The sequence below is a fragment of the Panthera leo genome, chromosome C2 (assembly GCF_018350215.1).
Source record: "Panthera leo isolate Ple1 chromosome C2, P.leo_Ple1_pat1.1, whole genome shotgun sequence".
Taxonomy (NCBI): domain Eukaryota; kingdom Metazoa; phylum Chordata; class Mammalia; order Carnivora; family Felidae; genus Panthera; species Panthera leo.
The window spans coordinates 155,815,988-155,837,748 of record NC_056687.1 but is presented as its reverse complement, the minus strand read 5'-3'; the positions used below and the strand labels follow the sequence as shown (position 1 = coordinate 155,837,748).

Below are 21,761 nucleotides of genomic sequence, written 5' to 3'. Positions count from 1 at the left end.
CTCTCTCTGTCTCAAAAATAAATAAACGTTAAAAAAAAAATTAAAAAAAAAAAGATTACCGTTTTCTTGTAATTTTGAAAGATATTTGTAAACTGATGGAGACTCAGGTCCCATCCTGACAGTTAGCTCTATAAGTTAACCATTGGTTTTCTTTCCCTCTCCTTTGTCCTTGGGCAGCCAGGAGTGCCTGAGGAATATCACACATGCCCCACCTGGTGGAGGGTGTGTGGTAGTTTGTACTTTGCCCCTAGTTTGCCTTGTGCTCTCGCATTTACTTCATCTGTGGATTAGACACAGTTTTGCTTCTTCCTTTCCAACCTGGATGCCTTTTTTTCCTGCCTAATTTCCCTTACTAGAACTTCTGTTGTAACTTTGAACAGAAATAGCAAGGGTGGACATCCTTGTCTTATTCCTGATTTTAGGGGGAAAACATCCAACTTTCACTATTAGATATTATGTTATTTGTTGAGCCGAAGTCGGACGCTCAACCGACTGAGCCACCCAGGAGCCCCTGTTTGTGAATTTTTTTTAAAAAAAGTTTTAATGTTTATTTCTGAGAGAGAGAGTGTGAGTGGGGGAGGGCAGAGAGAGAGGGAGACACAGAGTCTGAAGCAGGCTCCAGGCTCTGAGCTGTCAGCAAAGAGCCCGATGTGGGGCTCGAACTCACTGACCATGAGATCACCACCTAAGCTGAAGTTGGACGCTTAACCGACTGAGCCACCCAGGTGTCCCATTTGTGAGTTGTTTTTTTTTTTTTTTTTTTTTCCAACGTTTTTTTTTTATTTATTTATTTTTTTTTTATTTTTGGGACAGAGAGAGACAGAGCATGAACGGGGGAGGGGCAGAGAGAGAGGGAGACACAGAATCGGAAACAGGCTCCAGGCTCCGAGCCATCAGCCCAGAGCCTGACGCGGGGCTCGAACTCACGGACCGCGAGATCGTGACCTGGCTGAAGTCGGACGCTTAACCGACTGCGCCACCCAGGCGCCCCTGTGAGTTTTTTATAGACACTCTTTTGTCAGGTTCCCTTCAGTTCCTAGTTTGTTGAGTGTTGTTTTTTTTTCATTAAAAGGTATTAAATTTTATCAAATGCTTTTTTGTGTCTATTGAGATGATCCTGTAATTCTGTTTTCATTTTAGTGACATGATCTATTAAAATAATTGTTTTTCAGGTGTTAAACCAAACTTGCATTCCTAGGATAAATCTCTCTTGGTCATGGTGCATAATTTTTATATGTTGCTGAATTTAGTGTGCTGGTATTTGAGTGACATTTTTTCCTCTTCACACACTTTAATTCCCACTTTTATGTTTTCTTTTGTTTTTTTTAAGAGAGAGACAGGGTGCACGTGAGTGAGGGGCACAGAGGGAGGGAGAGAGAGAGAATCCTCAGCAGGCTGTGCACTGTCAGCACAGAGCCCGACGTGGGGCTCAAACTCAAGAACCATGAGACCATGACCTGAGCCAAAGCTGGACACTTAATGACTGAGTCACCTAGGCACCCCAGAAACTGGACGTTATTAAGTTTATTTATTTATTTAAGTAACCCTTACACCCAACATGGGGCTTGAACTCACATGCCCCTGAGATCAAGAGTCGCATGCCCTACCGACTGAGCCAGCCAGGCACCCTGAAACTGGACGTTTCATTTTATTTCGATTAATTGGTTAATGTTTAAGGGTTTCTTTATTTAGAGAGAGACAGCAGGTGCGTGCATGTGTGTGTGCAAGCTGGGGAGGGGGCAGAGAGAGAGGGAGAGAGAGAATCCCAAGCAGGCTCCGAGCTGTCACTATGAACCTCTACACGGAGCTCGAGCCCATGAACCATGAGATCATGACCTGAGCTGAAACCAAGAGTCGGATGCTTAACCGGGACATTTTAGATAATACTGTAGCAACATTTCCAGTAGGGCTTATTGTTGTTATTTGCTTATTTGTTTAGTGACCGGCTGCATTGTTTTAGTGTAGTCTGTTCCCTCTCCTTCCTCCCCCTTCCCTGTGGTAGCCTCTACTGTCACCCTGGGGCTGGGGGAAGCCTGCTTGTCCACACTTGTCCTGGATGTGGAGGGCTTGGGGGAGGCTTTCTTTGATGTCTCTTCCTTGGGCCACACCACTAAGCATCCACTGGCTACTCTATTATTTTCAGACCTGGTGCAAAAATTGTTCCCCAGACTAAACCAATCAATTTCAGGCTCCTTTGACTGGATAGATTTTGAGCGCAGTATTTGAGTTTATTCTGATCCCAGGCAGGTTCCTCCCAGCTCTCTTTCCCAGGGTTTCTCAGGGAAACCAGCTGGCCTATACTTTGCCTATGTGTCCAATAAATGTGTCAGTCTCCCCCCAATTGCCTTTCACCACAATCTCCCCTGTTTTTCAGAGAACCCTCAGGCTTGAACTTCTCCACATTGGTAGCAGATGAAGTCAGTTCCTTTGGAAGAGAATAAGAGCTTTCTTTTTCCAGCCTGCTTCTTCCCTTAGGCAAAATCTCTGAGCCCTCACTCTGAAGGGGGGATGGGGACAGCGGCACACTTCTCTCCCAGTGACACTGTTGCCTTAGGAATTGGGCGCTCAGTAGAGAGGGGGCAGTAACATCACGTTTTCTCTCACCTCTTCCAGCATGGAACCACCACCTGGAGAGCTGAGGCGGGACAATCAGAGCCCTACGGATTCTCAGTGGTGCCACATCGGAAGTAGAGCCTCAGTACTGGGTGTGGGATCTGGGCCGAAGAAAGGAGCCCTCGTTTCTCAGCCACACTCGCAGGAGGTTAGCCTCAGCATTAGGTTGATGGGGACAAGATGAAACTGGCGATGTCCTGCCCCAGGGAGGAAATAGCCCTCCAACCGGGAGCTGGGGGGCGAGGGAGCCCTGTGATCTTTGTTGGCTGTGCTAGTCTTGAGTGTTCTTCTTGCCGAGTTGCGAGTGGGGGGGAAGAGGGTAGATAGGTTTCACCTCAAATACCATATACTCTTGGAGCGCCTGGCTGGCTCAGTCAGTAGTGGGGCATGCGGCCCTTGATCTCAGGGTTCTGAGTTCAAGCCCCATACCGGGTGTGGAGCCTACTTAAAGAAATTATAAATACGATAGTGTTTGTATTTATTAAGTTTTTTGTTTGTTTTTGTTTTTTTAGTAAATGTTTCTTCATAGACTATATGTCCTTGGGACCATTTCTAGAGATTAAAAAAAATTTTTTTTAATGTTTATTTATTTTTGAGAGAGAGAGAGAGAGACAGAGCATGAGCGGGTGAGGGGCAGAGAGAGAGGGAGACACAGAATCCAAAGCAGGTTCCAGGCTCTGAGCTGTCAGCACAGAGCCCGACGGGGGGCTCGAACTCACAGACCGTGAGATCATGACCTGAGCCGTAGTCCGGATGCTTAACCAACTGAGCCATCCAGGTGCCCCACCAATTTTTTCTTTAAGTTTATTTATTTATTTTGAGGAGGGGGAGGGGCAAAGAGAGGGAGACAGAGAGGGAATCCCAAGCAGGCTCCTCACTGTCAGCTTGGAGCCCGATGTGGGACTCGAACCCATCAATGGTGAGCTCATGATCTGAAGCAAAATCAAGAGTCCAATGCCCAGCCCACGCCCAGCCAGCTGAGCCACCCAGGATCTGCGTTTTTTTTATTTGTTCCTTTCTTGCATTTGAAGTATTCCTCGCGAATGTCCTTGTCTGAGCCTCTTTGCCATGGTCCCTAACCACCACAACTGCAACCAACCCTTCACAGCATTGTCCCTCTCTGTCAGTGTCACAGAGGCCCACCCATCCGCCTAGTTTCTTGTCATCAGCCTGAATTAGACTAATTTTGGTGTCTGGCACAAAGGGCCTCCACCAACCTGACCTGCATAGGCTCATCTCAGGTGGATGCAAGCGGACAGAGATGGGTTTGGCCCTTGACCAAGGCTTTGGCAGCTGGTGCCAACCCCACGGGCCGGGCCACGGTGGGGGAGCGCGGTCTTCAGCGCCTCTGGCAAAGCAGTAGGGTCGCCCATCACCTCCCCCCCCAAAGCAATTGCCTTCTGTGGTTTAGGGTGGAGCCGAACCTTGCGTGAGCGTGAGCTCGCGGCTGGTCAGCTCCAGGGCAGCGGCAGGGAAAAAGTAGACGATTTCATGGGTTTATTGTTATTTATATTTAAAATAATTTCCACCGGCTTTACTGGTGACTGGGTCCCCGGTGTCTTTACGTTGCTTGTGCGAGTCTTCCCCTCCACCCCAGTTTCGTGCACTACACCCCTACTTTCTTTGTTCCGTTTCCTGATTCTAGAAGCCCAGCGTATGTTTTCGTTATCACTTTGTTAAATTAACCTTTGTTGAAGAAATGCAGACACACAGGTGAGGAGCTGTGGTTCGACAAAAGATCAGGAAAGAAATTGAAATAGGGAACGTTGTTACTCACAAGGGCGGGGGGGACCTGCACAGCACGTGTCGAGGGGCCACTTGGGAAGGCCAAGGTCGGGTGCAGGCAGAGAGCGACAGGACCTGGGCCACACACGTTTATCTCTGCCCGTGGGTGGGGGGGCTTCAGGGGTCCTGGGTAAGGCCGGATCTCGGTCAACTCAAACACCAAAAGCTCCGTGGGGAGTCTTTTTTTTTTTTAATCTTTTTTAATGTTAATTTTTTTAACATCTATTTCTTTTTGAAAGACAGAGCCTGAGCAGAGAAGGGGCAGAGAGAGGGAGACACAGAATCCGAAGTAGGCTCCAAGCTCTGAGCTGTCAGCACAGAGCCCGCCAGACTTGAACCTACGAACTGTGAGATCATGACCTGAGCCGAAGTCTGACGTTCAACCGACTGAGCCAACCAGGAGCCCCATGACTCTTTTTTTAATGTTTACTTTTGAGGGAGGGAGACAGAGAGTGGGGGGAAGGGGCAGAGGGAGTGGGAGACACAGAATCTGAAGCAGGCTCCAGACTCCAAGCTGCCGGCACAGAGCCCCACGGTGGGGCACGAACCCAACTGCAATGCAAGATCATGACCTGAGCTGAAGTGGGAGTCTTAACCCCAGGCGCTCCTTCACAAGGAATCTTATCTAAGGGGTGCACAAGGGGAAGGCTCTGGAGAGAGGAGAGACTGTGGGTCACAAGCGCTGTTGAGGAAGTCATGTCAGGAACTTACAGTGGCTTGTGAGTCTTCGGGTCATTATCTAGGGCATGTGGTTGTATGGGGGGCTAATGACAGTTAGGCTCCCTTGCAGGCAGCTTGGTTAAACAAAATAAATGCCAAGGCAGTGATAGCATGGATAGCTTAGCTGAACTCTTGACATATTTCTTATTAAAACATAATGCAACAATTTATGTATTTATGTATTTATTTTTATTTGAGACAGAGAGAGCGAGAGAGCGAGCACGACTGGGGGAGAGGGGCAGAGGAATAGAGAGAGAGAGAGAGAGAGAGAATCTCAAGCCAGATGCAGTGCTCGATCTCAGGACCCTGGGATCATGACCCAAGGGTAAATCGAGAGTCCATTGCTTAACCGTCTGAGCCACCCAGGTGCTCCAATGCAATAATTTTAAACTGCTTCCCTTTAAAACAGTATGAAGTATATTTAATAACAACTGTTAGATATGATAATTTATTCACACCAAAATATATTATTTTTTACACCAAATCTCACATTTACAGAACCACACCTTTTATTTTATTTTATCCTTTTTTTTTAAGTTTATTTATTTATTTTGAGAGAGAGGGAGAGAGAGAGACAAGAAGAGAGAGAGAATCCCAAGCAGGCTCTACACTGTCAGCACAGAGTCTGACTCGGGGCCTGAACCCATGAACCATGAGACCATGATCTGGGCAGAAACTGAGTTAGACGCTTAACTGACTGAGCCACTCGGGCGCCTATCCTATTCTATTTTTCAAGTAAGGTCTAGGCCCAAAGTGGGGCTTGAACTCATAACCCGAAGGTCAAGGGTGGCATACTCTATGAACTGAGCCAGCCAGGCACCCCAGAACCGTACCTTTAAAAAAAGACTTCATTTTTAACCAGTTTTAGGCTTATATGGAAAAGTTGCAAAAATAACTCAGAAAGTTCCCACGTATTTCCCGCTTAGTTTCTTATCTAACACCTTGTATAACCCAAGTACAGTGGTTAAAACCAGGAAATTAAACTTGGTGTAATACTATTGTGTAAAGTACGGAACTTAATAGAATTTCAGCAGCGTTTCACTGCTGTCCTTTTCCTGTTTGGGGATTTCACAGAGCGCTGAGCTGTTATTCTCCGCAGATTCTTGTAATCTGTGACGATTCCGTAATCTTTCCTTATCTTCCAGGACCTTGACATTCTAAAGAGTGTTGGTCAGGAATTCTGTAAGATGTCCATCAATTTGGGCTTGTCTGATGTTCTCTCATGATTAGAAGGAGGTTATACAGTTTGGGCAAGAAGACCATAAAATGACTTTTGTCCTTCTCAGTGTGACATATTTAGGGTTTATGACACTGTTACATTGTTACATGCTAACCTCGACCATTTGGTTAAACCTGTGAAGTTTCTCCACGTAAAATACTGTCTTCCTCTCCTGTTCAGAACTATCTTGGAGTAGATACTGCAAGATTATCTAAATATCCTTTTTCTCCTCAAATTTTGCCTGCTAATTTTACCATCCACCTTGTCTGCAAGGAATTAATACAGTGGTACTTGCCTACTATTGAGTTTTCTATTTCCCTCTTCTTTCTACATCCATCAAGTGGATTTTTCTGTAAGAATTTTTTCTCATTTATTTATGTCAGTCTAGATTCGTAATAGTTATGTTATGGGTTATAATCCAGCACCATCATTTATTTATTTTAATGCTCAAATTGTTCTAGCTTTGGCCATTCAGAACTTGTTCTGTTTGGTTCCTGCGTCTTCTTGAGAATTCCCTTCCAGTTTTCAGCCCTTCCTTACTTCTGGCACCACAAAATATTCCAGATTCATCTTATTTTTTCCCTGCCGCAAACCTTGAATCAACCACTCTCCAAGGAATCCTGGTCCTTTTACTGAAGAATGCTGTATAGAGACCAATATCTGCGTGCTAAGTGTGCTCATTGCTACTGGGATCTCGTTGCTTCTAGGCTCTTTCCATGGGAAAAGATGTAGGAAATTCACGTATCTCTACTAACCCATGCATACACACATATCTGTATGACCCTATCTGTATATGTATTTTAAGGGGTGCCCGAGTGGCTTAGCTGGCTAAGCACCTGACTTTGGCTCAGGTCATGATCTCACGAATTTCAGAGTTCGAGCCCCACATCTGGCTGTCTGCTGTCAGTGTGGAGCCTGCTTGGGATTCTGTCTCCCTCTCTCTCTGCCCATCCCCCACTTGTGTTTTCTCTCTCTCTCTCTCTCTCTCAAAAATAAATAAACGTTAAAAAAAAAACCCACATGATTTTATGCTGATACTTCTGATTCCAATCCAAAACTAGAGGGTTTCTTATTTGTAACTTTTTTTTTCCAGTGGTGGGAAACCAGGCTCTCCATTGTATACAATATTCTTACTTATTTACTCATAAAGTACACATAAAGTTGTGTCAGAATTGTTAACCCACCTTTGGAAAGCACATTTATTATCTAGATGACAGCATTTATGTAGTTCTTTCTTGTCTTTAACCTTGTATTATGCAGACAAGATCCTGTTTTCCAAGGTTCTTTTCTTCCTCCCCCCTTCAGTGGGATTTTGTGTTTTATTTACAATACAGGTTCATGCGTTACTGTTTGCATTACATCTTGGATTCCCACCACATCCTCATTATAACTTGTTTATTTTTTGGAGGGGAAAATGTGAAGGGCTTGTGAAGCATTACTATCGTTCTGTAACAAAAAGATATTCTCGAAGGAGTATAACTCTGTCCTCATCTGTATTACTCCATTCCTATTCTTCTCTCCTTTTTACCCCTTTCCAATCACCCCTTGTAGCCAATTTCTTTCTTTTTTTTCTTCATGCAGCTGTTTTTTTAAAAATAATATTTCTATTTTTAAAGTTTATTTATTTTGAGAGAGAGAGAGTGTGCAAGAGGGGAGGGGCAGAGAGAGAGAGGGAGGGAGGGAGAGAGAGAATCCCAAGCAGGCTCTGCACTGTTAGCACAGACCCCAATGTGGGGCTCAAACTCACGAACCCTGAGACTGTGACCTGAGCCGAGATCCAGCATCAGACGCTTAGCTGACTGAGCTCCCGAGGTGCCCCTAATTTCTTAAATTTCTACACATCCCCTCCCGTTTAAATAGTGTAATATGGGAATGTGTCTGAGGTAGACTGTTAGCCACCTCTCCCAACTTGTCTTCATCTTCCAAAGTCATATAATTTCTGATTTTAGCTTATCATAAAACTGTTTGGATCAAACATTCCCATTTTCCCAGTCTCCCATGCAGCTAGATACAGTCACATGACTGAGTTCTTGCCAATGAGATGCAAGGAGTTAAAGTCATATGGCAGTTTTTGGAAAACTGCTTTAAAAGACTGATATATGTTTCTCTCTCTCTCTCCCTCTCTCTTTTCACCCAGTATTTTATCCTTGTGCCCAGAATGTCAATGTGATGGCTGGAACTCCAACAGCCATCTTATACCATGAAGACAAAAGTCTTGGGATGGAGGAGTGAAAAGTTTGAAGAGCCTCTGTTCCTGATGATATCTTAGAGTCTCTAGACTGCATTTGTGTATAGATGTATATGTTCGATGACGAAACCTTATCACATGCAAGGCTTATGATTCATTTTTTTAAAGCATTTATTTTTTATTACATTTTTTTTAATGTTTATTTATTTTTGAGAGAGAGACAGAGCACGAGCGGGGGAGGGGTAGAGACAGAGGTAGACACAGAATCCGATGCAGGCTCCAGGCTCTGAGCCGTCAGCACAGAGCCCGACGTGGGGCTCAAACTCACAAGCTGTGAGATCGTGACCTCAGCCGAAGTTGGACGCCTAACCTACTGAGCCACCCAGGTGCCCCGGTTATGTTCCTGCACAATCAATGATAGTTGAGAAGTTCCGTGAACCTTCCACAACAAAGCAGGCTGTTCTGCCCACCGTACACATGAGTTCTGGGGCCTCATTTTCTCACCCACTGCTTGTCAGGTATATTGGTGAATGTCAATAGTTGGTTCCAAATGAAGGAAGCCAATCATCCCACTAGGCAAATCCAACAGTTTTTTTTTTTTTTTTTTAAACATATCCAGGGGGTCCAGAAGGATATGAGTTGAGTCTGGAAATAGCACATTGATCAGCAGCATTCTTTGGGATAGAGTGAGGTGCTAGCTTCAGAACCTAAAAAATCTGAGGATAGATGCGTGTGCTGGTGGGTTGCCAATGGAAAAGTGCCGGTAAGCCAAGGTCACATTAGGCCTTCCAGAAGCTCCACTGCCCCTCCTAGGCCCATGCCTCCTGTGTGTATGTATCAGCCTGGATATGTGCAGGGCCAGGTGACCCTCATTAAACCTGGGGTTAAACAATATACACTAGGACTCTGGGGCACTCCTCAAGTACCCTCAGCACAAATAGTCTTCATTCATGACCCTCTCTGACTTCAGGTCAATACAGCTGGTCCAAAACATTCTTGAATTAAGAGCTGGGGGCCCAGAATAAGGCTCAGTGCCTGTGGCCTCTGGATCATCCAACAGATTCTTAGGCCAGAAGAATGGCCTGGTTGCAGGGATGCGGGGTCAAACCTAGAATCATCACTCATGATCTCTATTCTCAAGACATGCCTCCCACAACCTTTGTCCATTTCTACAGAAACTGCTAACACCCGCATGGTCCTCAGCTGTCTACATACTTCCCACATATGTGGCTCTCGTTGCAGATGCATTGGATGGTACCAGTGTAGACCTTTGACTTTGCCTACCCACCCCTAACTTGAAAACATAAATTTACCATCGACCACTAGGTGGCACCCTATCCCAAACTACCGGATACCACACCAAGGGTAGGCATTTTAAGACCCCATTCTTTGAGAATGCCTGATCTGACCTCCCTCTGGAGTGTCAAGGTTAAACAATGTGAATCCAGTCTCAATATGAATTTAAAGAGCCTTATAACAAGTAACCATCTAGTGAAACTGGTTGTGGTCTCTCACTCTGTTCCTCCCTTATTCGTTCTGTATTGTTTACTATATGACTTTTTTTTTTTTTCCTTATGACTTACTTCTATCTGGACTCATCCACACCAATCTCATGTGTGTCCTCCTTAGTTCAGCTGGTTTAGTGTCAGAACTTGGCCAACTGGGAGTGGCTTTCAGTAAAACAGAAGAAAGAACAACAGGACCACAAATCTTTTCCCTTAGGCAAGTATAGGGAGGCCAAAGCCATACTATTTAGAGCAAGCAATGCCAACCGAAATGAATCGAGGTACTTTCTCTTGGAGGTAACTTTGAATGTTCTGGTTCCTTGTTACTTTTACCTTCCTTGGATGATTGTCACCATGTTTCCTAAGCCCTACACGCAGCTGGACCTTGCTCAGGTGCGCCGTGGGCTGGGAAATCTGACCCACTGGTCCTCCATCTTGTCCCATCGCACTTGCAGACTGAGAAGCCTTGCCGTCTGATTTCCTGTTTGTTTCATGTCCCTGTCATTCTTGACTCAAGGCATTTTCAGCCCACGGTATATATCAAGACCCCTGTTTGAACTGTACACTCTGGGAAGGAAGACTTCTTTTTTTTAATTTTTTAAATGTTTTTATTTGTTTTTGAGAGAGAGAGAGAGCACGCGCATGAGCCAGGGAGGGATAGAGAGAGAGAGAGAGGGAGAACCAGAATGTGAAGCAGCTGTCAGCACAGAGCCCGACATGAGGCTCAAACCCAAGAACTGTGAGATGACGACCTGAGCCAAAGTCAGATGCTCAACTGACTGAACCACCCAGATGCCCCTTTAAAAATTTTTTTTAACGTTTGTTTATTGTTAGACAGAGAGTGTGTGCAAGTCAGGGAGGAGCAGAGAGAAAGGGAGACACAGAATCTGAAGCATGTTCCAGGCTCTGAGCTGTTATGACAGCATAGAGCCTGACACGGGGCTCAAACCCACGAACTGTGAGGTCATGACCTGAGAAGTCGGAAGCTTAACCAACTGAGCCACCCAGGCGCCCCTCTCTTTAGCTCTTTTGAGAGAAAACTGAAACTGAGAAACCAGCAAGCTAATGAAAAGATACTTAAGGTTCATCTACTTTTGGTTTGTGGGATTCAAAGCAATTCTTGTTTTCTGATCGCAAACCTCAGGTTTAGCTGTAGATAGTCATTGGTACCCATGATGCAGGAACAACATAAGGCTCTGCTTTATTCAAAGTTTGGCAAATAAAATGACAGTGGCTGAGGTCACGTATGTGAAGTCACTAGGCAAGCTAGCCTGTCACCTTGACCCAGGGCAAGAACAAGGTTGGCCCAGTGATGATATTAGGAAATGAAAAGCAACAGGTCAATTAAAGGAACTGTGGAAATAAAACAACAAAGGGAATGCAGGAAGATTGGGAAGTAATGGCCAGAAGGACACGTCCAGAGGCGCCTGGGTGGCTCAGTCGGTTAACCGTCCTACTTGCGCTCAGGTCACGATCTCACTGTTCGTGGGACTGAGCCCTGTGTTGGGCTCTGTGCTGACAGTGCGAAGCCTGCTTCAGATTCTCTCTCCCTGTCTTTGACCCTCCCCCATTCATGCTCACTCTCTCTCTCTCTCTCTCTCATAAATAAATAAACATTAAAAAAAACCCAAAAAAGTACAGGTTCAGCATAGTCCCGGAGAAGCAAATGTCCCAGATCCTCCGATGTGGTTGCCCTTCTTTGTGGCCGATACGTTATTACGGCTGCTATTTTCACCTAGGCCTCCTTTTCTTTATCTGTGAAATAAGGGGGTTAAACCGGACAACGTAGGGAGAAATGTGAAAGACGGTTGAACCAGAGCAAAATGATTACTGGGCGCGTTCAATGGAAAAACAGGCAGGTGGGGTCTAAACCCCCTTCTGGGTTATCCAATTCTGTGAAGCGTCTGTGCTTTTCATTGTCCTTGAGCTCTTTTGTGTCTGTGAATTGTAGATGGCTGGAAACAGCGCCAATGGCTCTTGTCCACACACACGCAGATACATTTTGATACGTGGAAATACCATAGAATTCCCTTTCGCTTTGAGTTTTTCCAACTTTGCACCATCTGTAAGTCCCTCTCAGCGTTATTTATATGTGTGTGGATCTTTGAATTTGAACCACCCGTAATGTCTTAGTCGTCCAACTTGTCAATGAGTTCACTATCATCTCTGACCTATTCTAGTCTGTCTGCATGACAGCCATGAATTTATCCTGTTTAAAAAACGATCCATTGGGGCGCCTGGGCGGCTCGGTCAGTTAAGCGCCTGACTCCTGATTTCGGCTCAGATCACGGTCTCACGGCTACTGAGTGCGAGCCCCGCGTCAGGCTCTGCACTGGTGATGCAGAGCCTGCTCGGGATTCTCTCTCTCCCTCTCCTCCCTGCCCCTTCCTCACGTGTGTGCTTTCTCTGTCTCTCAAAATAAATACATAAACAAACTTCAAAAAAGAAATAGATGAAAAACTATCCGTGAACAACTGCCCAGAAGTCCAATGATCTCAAGTTATTTGGTCAAGAAACCACACATCCACTTTGCGCACGGTTACAAATACAACTATAAGTATAATTATCGCCGGGAATATGGACACAAAAGATTAAGTGCTACAGAGCAGTGGGTTTGCCAGATACTTTAGGTGTCTGCCTTGCATCGTGTACAAGCTCGTGGTTCAAGGTGCTTTCCAAACCGAAGTTTTTTAGGCCCGGCTTGTACCTGAGGTTATTCAGGGTGAAGAGCCTCTTCCATCACAGAAACTCTTTGCCTCAGCCACGCTTTCGTAAGATGCCTTTGTCACGTGCCATACGTGTCCGCTTGGGGCTTTCTGCAGAGAGAAGTGACTGTGGCTTACTGCCCGGAGCGGGCTCAACCAAGACGTGGCAAGAAACCATGGTGGAGTGGGATTTGGGGTGGGCGGGCTGGACAGGACGTGTACACGTGGGAGAAGGAATTCTGACAGGAGTCTTCACAAATCTGGAACAAATCTTAACTCCGTAGCTGATTCTATGATCTGAAGCGAAAGAATTTTTATAGACGCTGGGTATCTCAGCCTGATTCCCCTGAAGTCAGGCTTCGTCATTAAAACTTATGTGTAAGTCACTTATCTGGGAATGTGATCCTAGGCGAGGGATGGAGGAAAAGCCAATACCTGTGCTCATTTGTGCACGTTAGGGCTTGGAACTGGACAGATGGGACCGTTCTGTGCAAGGCCCCCCCACTCCCAGCCCTAGCAAGACAGCTGAGATTTCTCCAGCTTTCTCTTCAGAGGGAATATGTGCATTTGTGTGGCTCATGGCTTGAATGAGGCAGGTGCTCAGTTGTGGGCCCAATAGCCCATTCTGCAACTAAGCCTCTCCCTGTAGCTGCCCTACTTCAGATGCTTGGCCCACCCTGCCACCATGCGTGCCCGGTCACGTGCATGCCCAGCTAGCCTTGGGCTCTCAGGGCCCTCCAGGCATCTGGGGCTCAGACAGTCCTCCAAAACCACCTAGCTTCTGGGGAGGTGGGTGCTCCCACCCAGAGAATATTTCTGAGGCAGCAGCTTTAAGTGGTGATCGTCAGTCCCCATTTGGACTCCCGCTCCCAAGCTTCCCCAGGCATCGAGGCTCCCCGATGTCTGTTACTAGAGGGTACTTGAGTATCTCTCCTGCCCAGCCTTGAAAGGCAGTCCAGACTCCTCCAGCTATGTCTGCAGGGGAATATACACACGTGGGTAGGTTAAGGCATGAAGCCAGGTACCCCTAACAGCCCCCTCCGTTAGCTGGCCTCAAGATACACGGTCCTGTTCCAGGACCCTGGCCGCCCTAACCTGTGCAGCCTGTACATGCACAGTATGTGTTCCATTAGTCTGGCCAGGGAGCTAGGACCCTCCAGACCTGTGCACCTCGTGTCAGTCGAGAATCGCCTGCACACCTCCAGGGCGAAGAAAATGGGTATTAAGCTATTTTGTTTGGATGGTTCTATATATATCACGGGGGTCCATCTGGTCTCGTGTGTCATTCAGGGCCAAGGTGTCCTCATTGATTTTCTGTCTGCACGATCTATCCACTGATGTGAGTGGGGTGTTAAAGCCCCTACTATTATTGTGTTAATGTCGATCTCTCCCTATATGCCTGTTAATATTTGTTACAAATTTATGTAATTACACGCTCCTGTATTTGGTACATTGATCCTTAAATTGTTATATCCTCATGTTGGCTCGACCCCTTTGTCATTAGGCACTGCCCCTCTTCATCTCTTGTCTTTATCTCCAAGTCTATTCTGTCTGATAGAAGTACTGCTACCCTGGCTTTTTTTTTTTTTTTTTTTTTTTTTTTTTACTTCCATTTCCAGGGACTGTCTTTTTCTGTCCCTTTACTTTCAGTCGGTATGTGTCTTTACGTCTGAAGTGAGTCTCTTATAAGCATCGTACGGATGGGTCTTGGTTTTTATTTTTTAATCCATTCGGTTACCCTCTGTTCTTCATTGGAATATTTAGACCATTCGCATTTAAAGTGACTATCGAGGGGCGCCTGGGTGGCTCAGTCGGTTAAGCGTCCGACTTTGGCTCAGGTCACGATCTCGTGGTCTGCGAGTTCGAGCCCCGCGTCGGGCTCTGGGCTGATGGCTCAGAGCCTGGAGCCTGCTTCCGATTCTGTGTTTCCCTCTCTCTCTGCCCCTCCCCCGTTCATGCTGTGTCTCTCTCTGTCTCAAAAATAAATAAACGTTAAAAAAAATAAATAAAGTGACTATCAATAGGTATGTACTTATTGCCATTTGGTAATTTTTTTCCTGGTTGGTTTTGTCGTTCTCCTCTGTTTCTTCCCTTGTGATTGACGACGTTCTCTAGTGTTATGCTCAGATTTCTTTCTGTTTTTTTGTGTGTGTATCCACTATGGGTTTTTGACTTGTGTTCCCTTGAAGTTTATATATAACATCCTCACTATATAGCAGGCTAAATTAAGTTGACGGTTGCTTACATTCAAACACATTCTGAAACCACTACATTTTTACTGCCCCCTTCCATGTTTTATGTTTATGATGTCATGTCTTATATTATTTTGTGAATCCCCTAATATTTTAGACATAACTGATTTTACTACTTTTGTCTTTTTATCCTTATATTAGTTTTGTATGTTTTTGATCTACTACTTAACTGTTTGCTTTTACTCATGCAGTTTTTTTCATTTCACAATTTTCTTCTAATTATGGCCTTTTCCTCTTAAAAAAAACTCTCTCTGACATTTCTTGTAAGGCTGGTTTAGTGGTGATGAACTCTAACATTTACTTGTCTGGGAAACTCTTTCCTTCAATTCTTTTTTTTTTTTTTTTTTTTAAGTTTATTTTTAAGTAACCTCTACTCCCAACGTGGGGCTCAAACTCATGACACTGAGATCAAGAGTCGCACACTCCCCACACTGAGCCACCCCGGCAGTCCTCCCCTTCAATTCTGAATGATTTTGAGGTGTGTGGGTGGCTCAGTTGCTTGAACTTCTGACTTCGGCTCAGGTCGTGATCTCATGGCTTGTGAGTTTGAGCCCCGCGTCGGGGGTCTGTGCCATCAGCGCAGAACCCGCTTTGGGTCTTCACTCTCCCTCTCTTTCTGTACCCCCCACCCCCACTTGTTCTCTCTCTCTCAAAAAATAAACTTAAAAAAAAAAAACCTCTCAATTCTGAATAACCTTGCCAAGAAGATTATTCTTGGTTCTATTTTTGTTTTTGTTTTCCCATTCAGCACTTTGTCTTATCTTTTTTTTTTTTTTTCAAGTAGGCTCTACGCCCAACGTGGGGCTCAAACTCATGACCCCAAGATCAAGAGTTGCAGGCTCTACCAACTGAGCCAACCAGGCGCTCCCTCCCCCACCCCATTCCGCACATTGAATATATCATGCTACTCATTTCTGGCCTCCAAAGTTTCCGCTTAAAAATTAGCTAATAGCTTTATGGGGTTTTTCTTGTACATAAGTAGCTGCTTTTCTTTGGCTGCTTTAAAGATCCCCTATCTCGAATCTTTGACATTTTAATTATTACGTGTTGTGGTGTGGTCCTCCTTGGATTCATCTTGTTTGGGGTTCTCTGTGCTTCCTGGACCTGGATGTCTGTTTCCTTCTGCAGGTTAGGGAAGTTTTCAGCTATTATTTCTTCAAGTAAGTTTTCTGTCCCTTTGTCTCTTTTTTCTCCTTCTGGGACCCCTATAATTACAAATGTTAACATACTTGATGTTGTCTCATTTAAAAATTATTATTTATTATTTTTTGCTGTGTACCTTGATACTTTCCATTACCCTGTCTTCCAGATTGTTGGTCCACTTTTCTGCATCCTTTCATCTGCTGCTGATTCCCTCTAATGTATTTTTCATTTTAGTGATTGTACTCTTCAACTCTGGTTGAGCCTGCTTGGGATTCTCTCTCTCCCTTTCTCTTTGCCTATCTCCTGCTCACACACTCTCTCTCTTTCAAAATAAATAAATAAACATTAAAAAAACCCTGTTATGCTAATATGACAATTGAGATCTTTCTACAAATAATATAACCAATTTAAAAGATCCATCATCTGGCCATTGACAAGTAGGACCTTATTAATCTCATTAGTGACTCAAAGTAATAAGCTTTTTTTTTTTTTTTTTTATGGGAATGCCCAGATGCAAATTTCCAGGCTTAGACCATTGCTACAAGAGGTGTCTCTGGAGAGGGCATAGGGGATGCAACCCTCATGATCCAAAAGTTTACTCCCCCAAAGAGCATAAAAAAATGAAGGCCTTTGGGGCACCTGGGTGGCCCAGTCCATTAAGCATCCAACTCTTGATTTTGACTGAGTCATGATCTCACAGTTTATGGGTTTGAGCCCCATGTCAGGCTCTGTGCCGACAGCACGGAGCCTGCTTGGGATTCTCTCTCTCTCCCTCTCTCTCTGCCCCTCCCCTGCTCATGCTTGAAAATCTCTCTCCCTCCCCTGCTCATCTCTTGCAAAAATAAATAAATAAACCTAAAAAAAAGATAACGAAGGTCTTCATTACAAAGGCAGTAAGGGTGATGCATTGAAAATGGTGTCTCTGGTCGCCCATGAAAATGTGAGACACCTCCAGTCACAGACCTGCTAATATGTGTCACTGAGCAGGTGCGACTGGAATGGGACTTTCCAGTACTAACAAGCAACAAATGCTGAAACGACAAAGGTCCCTTATGGGCTGGGACCTCTTATGACAGACTCCCCTGAGAGTTGGCACAGCCGGGCAAAGACAGTGCTGTGTTTAACTGCACATCTTGGAACCCTAGTCTATTCACAGGCCACTAAGGTGCATCCCACTAAGTGCACCCCACTAAATACCCCCCACAGGTGGTAGAGACAAGCGGGAATATTTTCACCGGTCACAAAGCCAAGCTTTTAGGACATGAAACAAGATGAAAGGAGATACCTCATCTGATTTTCACATAGAAGAGCCGCTGCAATGTTTACCTAAACAGATGCTGCTCTGATGAGAACTGTAAATGCACCTGTGTGTGAAGCCAGCTTGAACATCAGGTTTATAGGTCACATGCCTATGTTTTCCCCCTATGGTAGTTCCTTCTCATGACAAATATACACAAGACAAAACAAAGAAAAATGGTGACCGTTGCTGGGAGGGAATGGGTTAAGTTAAACCAAGAGTATTCTCCCAAACTTAGCAGAGTCACTAAGCCCAAGGAACTAGTTATGCAATTATTTTTCCCTACTAATCTAAATTCAGAAATTGAGGGGGGAAAAGTCTCTCACCAATCTTGCCCCATTAGACCCTCAGGCTGACATCTGGGAGGCTGACACGATAAGGATTCTTACCTTCTGCTGGCTTTTGTCAGATGTCCTGGGTCTCTCAGCTACAGCAGTGTTAAATTCATCCTGCTGACTATGCCATCTGTTGGGGAAGAAAATTTGTCTCTACTCTTCTAGATCCTTCTAGCTGATCTATGAATCAAATTGACATAAGACAAATTAAGAGGAGAAAAAAAAAACCACATTTAAATACCTGTGCACGGAAGCGCAATATTAAAATTGAGACCTAAAGAAATGACCAAGGCAGGCAAAATTCCTACTTTTAGACAAAGAACCGATAGAACTGTGAGTAATTAACAGGACAAAGAAAAGTTACTTCAAGAGCTCAATTAGTAAGGGAATCAAGGGAGGTGCCTGGATGGCTTAGTCAGTTAAGCATTTGGCTTTGGGTCGGGTCATGGTCTCCCAGTTCATGAGACTGAGCCCCACATCAGGCTCTGTACCATCAGCACAGGGCCCCACATGTGCGGAGCCTGCTTTGGATCCTCTGTCTCCCTCTCTCTGCCCCTTCACCCCCCTCAAAGATAAATAAGCACTAAAAAAAATAAGGGAGTCTAGGGGGGCCTGGTGGCTCGGTAGGTTAAGCCTCCAACTCTTGATTTTTGGCTCAGGCCATGATCACACAGTCGTGAGACCGAGCGCTGTGTCGGGCTCCACACTAGCCATGGATCCTGCCTAGGATCCTCTCTCACTCCCTCTGCCCCTCCCCGACTCATGCTCGCTTGCTCATGCGCGTGCATGCTCTCTCTTTCTCTCTCGCAAAAAAGAAAGGAATCTAAACTGGGTTTGGGCTGGGGTAATAAATTAGTAAAAGTAATAAGGTTTGTTTATCTAGCCTTCTCAGCTCTGAGTGCTCTATCTCTGGAAATAAGGATGTGTCTTTACCTCTTGGTACAGGAAGGGTACGTTTCACAGGGAGATTCATTTCCTGCTTTCTAGAGAAAAGGGGGGCGGAGGGTATTCTTGCATTGACTGTGTGAGTAACTTTAATTCAAAATAATATGCCATCGTGGCATATTCTAGGGTGCCCTGCCATCGGCCCCCACATAGGCGTTTGTGGAGGTTAGGGCTTGGAATTATCCAGATTCCTTGGACCCACAATACACCACTCCTGTGTCTGGTTCTCTCAGCACTGGCCCTGTTTCAGGTCCCTTGCTGAACCAATCCAAGTGGCCCATGCTTACACAATATACATCAGCCACCCTTGGCAGCGTGGACACTCCAGGCCTCTGGAGCTCAGGCTGGCTCCCACCAACTGCATAGCCTCCAACCGGGAGGGAGCCCAACTCCAGAAAAATCTTTTTAAGGCAGAAGCTTTATTTATTTATTTAATTTAAAAATTTTATTTATTTATTTTTTTTTAAATTTTTTTTCAACGTTTTTTATTTATTTTTGGGACAGAGAGAGACAGAGCATGAACAGGGGAGGGGCAGAGAGAGAGGGAGACACAGAATCGGAAACAGGCTCCAGGCTCCGAGCCATCAGCCCAGAGCCTGACGCGGGGCTCGAACTCACGGACCGCGAGATCATGACCTGGCTGAAGTCGGACGCTTAACCGACTGCGCCATCCAGGTGCCCCAAAATTTTATTTATTTTTGAGAGACAGAGAGATAGAGAGAGAGAGAGAGAGACAGAGTGTGAGTGGGGGAGGGGTGGAGAAAGAGGGAGACACAGAATCCGAAGCAGGTTGCAGGCTCTGAGCTGTCAGCACAGAGGCTGACTCGGGGCTCGAACTCACAAACCGCGAGATCATGACCTGAGCCGAAGTCGGATGCTCAACTGACTGAGTGAACCGGGCACCTCAAGGCAGAAGCTTTAAACTGGCAACAGTCCATATTTGGAGTGGCTTCCTAATGAGGTCTGTGGCTTCTCCAGCAATCAAGGCTCCCAAGTGTCTCTTGGTGAAGGGTACCCGAGTTAGCCAGCCCAGCTTCACCTTAGCAAGGCAGCAGTTTCTTCCAGCTGTGCCTTCATGGGGAACAGGCACATGTGTGGGGGTTTGGGCTTGAAATTGGCAGGTTCTTTGTACTGTCAACAGCCTGCTCACATGACCTGGCTTCTACTGAGACTTTCACTGTAAGAGGTCGTGGCCACCCTGAACTATTTTTTTTTTCTTTTTTTAAAAAAAAATTTTTTTTAACATTTATTTATTTTTGAGACAGATAGAGAGAGAGAGCATGAACGGGGGAGGGTCAGAGAAAGAGGGAGACACAGAATCCGAAGCAGGCTCCAGGCTCTGAGCTGTCAGTACAGAGCCCGTCGCGGGGCTCGAACCCACGGACTGTGAGATCATGACCTGAGCCGAAGTCGGACACTGGACCGACTGAGCCACCCAGGCACCCCCTTTTTTTTAAAAAAAAAATTTTAGGGGTGCCTGGGTGGCTCAATCAGTTGAACGTCTGATTCTTGATTTTGGCTCAGGTCATGATCCTGGAGTCATGGGATTGAGCCCTGCATCAGGCTCTGCACTGAGTATGGAGCCTGCTTGGGACTCATTCTCTCTCTCTCTCGCTCTCTCTCTCTCTCCCTCCCACCCCCCTCTCTAAAATAAAATGAAAAATTTAAAAACTATTAAAAATTGTTTTTAAAGGTCTCTGCCCAGCATGGGGTTTGAACTCGTGACCCTGAGATCAGGAGTTACATGCTGTATGGCCTGAGCCAGCCAGGTGCCCCTACCCTGAACTATTGATGCACACATGTGAAGAATGTACCCCATCAGCCAACCTTAGGTAACCAGGACACGACAGACCCGTGGAGTTCAGACTGGTCCTCATCTGCCTGCCTAGCCTCCAGGGGAGAGAGAGCACAACCCCCAAACCTTTCAGAGACGTTAGCTTTAAACTAGCAACAGTAGAATCATTTTGCCGGGTACCTGATGAATTCCTGTGCTAACCAGTCATCAAGGTTCCCAGGTGTCTCTTAGTGAAGGATACCAAAGCAGCTAGAGAGGCCCCATCTGAGCAAGGCAGTCCAGACTCTTAAGCTTTACCTTCAGGTACAATGTACATATTTGTGTAGGTTAGGGTTTGGAATGGGCATATGTCTTGTATCCCCGATTACGACCAACTGTGACCTAGTCTCTTCCGACACTTGCCCTGTTTCTGGGCAACAGATGCAGGAAAAACATTTGATAAAATTCCACATCAATTATGATAAAAACTCAGCAATCTAGGAATAGAGGGGAACTTGCTCAATTTAAGAGCATCTGCAAGAAATGTACAAATGTTATTATACTTAAGTGGTGAGAAACTCAGAGTTTTCTTACTATGATCAGGAATGAGGCAAAGGTGTCCCCCATCATCATACTTTTCAACATCATCATGGGAGATGTCAACAACATTTTGGAAGATGGAAAGTGGATAAGCAATGATAACTGACTTAGAGAGGAAATCCAAGGTAATACACTTAGAGAAGAAACAAATCTCAGTTACATCCCAGCAAGTTCTTATGTGGATATCAACAAAGTGATTCCTAAATTTACACGGAGGGCAAAAGATCCAGAATAGCCCACTCAATATTAAAGGGGAAGAATGACGTTAGAATACAGACACTACCCAACAACTTCAAGACTTAATGTAAGTCTACAGTGATGAAGACAGTACGGTATTGGTGAAAGAACAGATCGGTGGAACAGAATAGAGAGCCCAGAAAATGACCCACATAGTCAGTTGATCTTTGACAAAGGAGGAAAGACAATACAACAGAGGAAAGAGTGTCTCCTCCATAAGTGGTGCTGGAACAGCAGGGTATCTATGTGCAGAAAAATATGTCCAGACACGGACCTTACACACTTCACACAATTAATCAAAAAATGGAACATGGAACTAAATGTAACTATAGGCATACCTCATTGTATTGCTCATTGCTTTATTGTGCTTGGTAGACATTGCATTTAAAAAAATTTTTTTTTTCATGCTTTTGTTTATTTTGGAGACAGAGAGAGACAGAGCA

General features: G+C 45.2%; 1 pseudogene; it reads right to left on the bottom strand.

Annotated features, from left to right (window-relative positions):
• Positions 1–3,143: 3,143 nt before the first annotated feature.
• Positions 3,144–4,010, bottom strand: LOC122229369 (annotated as a pseudogene).
• Between the last annotated feature and the right edge of the window lie 17,751 nt (positions 4,011–21,761).